This window comes from Euleptes europaea, chromosome 18 (genome assembly GCF_029931775.1).
Source record: "Euleptes europaea isolate rEulEur1 chromosome 18, rEulEur1.hap1, whole genome shotgun sequence".
Lineage (NCBI taxonomy): Eukaryota > Metazoa > Chordata > Lepidosauria > Squamata > Sphaerodactylidae > Euleptes > Euleptes europaea.
In genome coordinates, this window is record NC_079329.1 from 19125318 (window position 1) to 19129647 (window position 4330).

Below are 4330 nucleotides of genomic sequence, written 5' to 3' on the forward strand. Positions count from 1 at the left end.
GATTTATGAGAACTAATCCAGCAACAGAAAGATCACAATGTAGAGAAGTATTAAAAAGTGCATTCAAAACCTACTCAGTCCAAGAACTGCATTGCTCTTCAGACTCATTTAGACATGATGAATGAGCAAGGTTGAAACAAGAGTGATACGTTATCTCATTTGCTCTTCCTTTGTTCAGATTTGTTTGGCAGGAGCTGCATCAACGCATCACTGGGATTTTGTGCCTTGATCATGCTACAGCAGTTATTTGCAACCATATTTCCCTGTGTGGACAACAGAATCCAGTTTCTAATTATTGCTATTGCAAAACAATGGCAGAATATTCAACCATGTGTGGAATGCAACCGAAGGAAAGAGATCAACAGACTTTCAATCTGACCACAAATTGCCCTTTTAAAACCTTTCTGCCAGCCTTCCTCAGGGCTTCCTTGACATCCTTGTTTCTCAGACTGTATATGAGAGGGTTTACTAAGGGGGGCAAAACCGTGTATAACAGAGAGATGACTTTATTGCTCTCTCTCATTGTTTCGGTTTTGGGGATCAGATATACAAGAAAATAGAGACAACTATTAGGTGAGAGGAACAAGTAGAAAAAGCTTTTTGCCTTCCAGTGGCAGAGGAAATTTTCAGGATGGTAGCAATAATATATACATAGGATGTCATGGTCAAAAGAAAAGGGAGGCACGTGAATAGAAAAGCCAGGATTATACTGGCATGATTCACAAGGCTGGTATCGCTACAGGAGAGTTTTATTAACGGGAGAGACTCACAAAAGAAATGATCGATTTTGTTTGGGCCACAGTACCAAAGCTGTAACACCAAGGTCAGATATATGGAGGTAAACACAATGCCATTGATCCAAGAGGAAGCAGCTAATTGGAAACAGAGCTTACCATTCATAAATGCTGCATAATGTAAGGGTTTGCATATGGCCAAGAAACGATCATAAGACATTACAGAGAGGAGGTAACATTCCGTACAACCCAGGAAAGCAAAGAAATAGAGCTGAGTCATGCATCCTTTGAAAGAAATGGTTTTGTCCCCTGTCTGGAGACTGACCAACATCCGAGGCAGGATGGTCGAGCTGTATACCATCTCTAAGCAGGACAAATTTCCCAGAAAGAAGTACATGGGGGTGTGAAGGTGCTGATCAATCACTATCAGGAGAACAGTTAGGATGTTGCCAGCCATGGTTGCGATGTAAACCACTAGAAACACTAAGAAAAGGAAGATGTGTTGATCATGTAGCTCTCCAAATCCCAGAAGGATAAAATCTGTGATTTCTGTCTGGTTTTTCTTCATTGTGTTTCCTGGATAAAATATACATAATGAAGTTAGATCTTGAAACAATTCTTGAATACAGGAAGGATAAGTGCTCTAATGGGCATGAATTTCATAAGCAGCCATTATATCTTCAGTCCTGGCTGGGATGGTCTGTCCTATGGGGCAGCTTGGACAATTCCCATGACCCTCGTACTGGAAGGGACCAATGGCCAGTCAGAGGTTGATGGGAAATGGTGGTGAAAAATTAAGTAAATTCAAAACAAACAGGGGTGCATTTCTGAGGGGACACACATTGTGAAAACTGGTTGCTTTATTTTTGTTCAGAGTTGGTTGGGTGGGTTGGGTGGGAATGAAGGGGGTTGTAGGTGCCCATCCTTAACTTTTGCCCAAGATCCCAGTATCACTAAGATCACCACTGATTCTAGTTCCATGCAAGAAATCCTCACTAGAAATAGAGCTTTTCTTCCAGAATCATATATACAACCTGGGGCTATTCCATTTTATTAAATTGTATAAACAACCTATTGCAAAAAAAGAATGTATGGTGAACCCTTGCATACGCTATCCTAGAAAATATTACACAGTTACAGCCATTTAATTAAATAAAAGGGAGTGATGATCTTAGAAATTGAATCTGTTTGTTTCTTAAATTTAATAGTTCTTCTCTTCTAATCACTGATAACAGGATACAAAGAAGATAAATATAGACACATATAAAAGTATAGCCAATCGGTTAGACCAAACTTGTAGATTTTGAATTAGAGCCAAAGGTTATCATCTACTAATGGTTCGTTTTCCTTCTGGTGCTAAGAGTCTTCCATTGATGGAACATGTTTCTTCCACTGGCGCAAGGAACCTTGTATTTAAGGAATGATCCACTATTAGCCAAATTTCACTTTTGAGTTCAACACTATGCCAATAATTTCTGAGAGTTTAACAGTGCATTTTGATGTTGGCATAGCATCTACCCATTGGAAAGATTCTTCCCAAGGTTCATCTATACCGGCACCATAACCAAATTTCCAAGGACTGAGACAGGCACAAATAGATTTCCTCAGTTTTGGTCTTTTATTGTTGCAGAAGATTGGATCCTACGGCATCATTTCACTTGCACCTTGACTATTGTGCATATTGATGTTCTTTGTCAGTGTCTCACTAGAGCTTAATGGATGCTGGGCCCTCTGGCTTTTTTAAAAAAATCCCTAATAGATTGCACAGAAATGGAATGCAAATAGAACTACAATTAGATCATTCAAAGCTCTGCAAAAGATCCAAAACTATTTTTTACCAGGTTATCCTTTTTGTGCCTGTCTTCTCCTAGGTTCTTGAGAAGAAACCAGCAAATTGTCTACAGTTGAAAGCAGTCGGTCTCTTACGGACCCACATTGCTGCAAAACAGCTGCCATGTAGCACTCTACCTGGAGATCCTTTGCACCCTTATGGAAGGAGAGAATCTCCTTTTTGGAGATTACATGATAGCAAAGGTACAATTTGTAAATATTCATATTCTCCAGAAAGCATAAAAACAGCAATGTGGCAGATACCTACATTAAAGGTACAGAAGGACCTAAGGGTTGCTGTGGTTCCATCTCATGTGTGTTTGTGGTTCTAAGGGTCAAGTTGTTCAGTGTCCCTCACATGCAGATCTTCATGGGCATTCATTTAGCAAATCTTGGTCATTGTTGCTTGTTTCAAATTTCATAATTTATCAAATAGACAAGGTAGCGGCTTGATTCTTATTTCATCTGTAGAAAAATAGGTAAACTCTCAAGAGATTAATTGCTGAAAAGGAAAATGCACTAGCCTGGGAATATTCATTGAAGGAATGTTTTGGATGAGGTAGTACTCGTTTGTTGTTTTTGTTCCTGAATTGATCTGCAGTTTTTATGGTCTACTCAAATCTCAATGGATCAATAGAAAAAAAAATTATTAAAATTCAGCAACACATAATTAGAACCAACACACAGAGCAAACAACATGTCTAGTTCACAAATTAAAAACAAATGAAGGAAGAGAATGTACAGAGTTATTCCTTTCTTATCTATTCATTTCTAACCACTTAAGGATTTTTTTTTTAAAAAGTGCAACCAATTGTTGCAAAATTTTTGTCATCTAAAATCTTAAAATTTTAAATTGCAGCTAGTTTGACTATTGATAACAATCCCCACATCTTTCAGAACCATTCCAAGCCACATTGGTCATTTCCAATAATGTGCAAATACCATCCTTGCAGAGGTCAAAACATATATTAGTACTTGTCTTGGATCAGTAGTTATGATACCAACACTATTTAAGAGATAAATTCCAGCTATCTGACAAAAGGAGATTTGACTCTTGCAAGCTTATACCCAAGCTTATGGGAATCTAGCTCTTCTACTGCAGACCAGTACAGGCTATCTAGTGAAGCAAGTTTCAAATTAAGGACCAATCCACATATCATAAAAGTCCCCTTTGTACTGCTTTCCAATAAACTTGACCCCTGGGGCAGAAAATGTGTTTAGGAAGTATGGTCAACATGAATGGTCAAGGAAAACTGGGGGCGGTCAGGCTTAAATCCTAAACATTAGTGTCTTTATCTTGGTCAAGTCAACTCCAGCATCCTGAAGGGGCACACAGAGGTCAAATTCTCCCCCTCTTTTTACAACCGCCTACTGGTACTGACAGATAAGCTACCTCTGAACATGGAGGTTCTGTGTAGATACCATTACTAACAGCCACTGAAGGCTCTATCCTCCATATTTTTCTGTAATCCTCTTTAAAAGCCAACTAAATTATTGGCCTTCACCAGATCCCATAGAAAGAGTCCCACAAATTAATTTTGCATTGTCCGTCTTAAATCTACTGCATATCAGCTTCATTGGGTATCCCCAAAGTCTATTATTTTGGAAGATGCTTCTATGAATTGCCTCTGCACCATGCATAATTTTATAAATCTCTAACCTGGACCCTCAGTCATCATTTTTTTTAATATTGAAAGGCTCTATATTTTTAGGTTTTCCGCATCGGAAAGGTGTTCCTATCCCTTAATCATTTTTGGTTGATGTTT

General features: G+C 38.5%; 1 pseudogene; it reads right to left on the reverse strand.

Moving 5' to 3' along the window:
* Window positions 1-358: 358 nt before the first annotated feature.
* LOC130490734 (olfactory receptor 10A7-like) lies at window positions 359-1302 on the reverse strand (annotated as a pseudogene).
* Between the last annotated feature and the right edge of the window lie 3028 nt (window positions 1303-4330).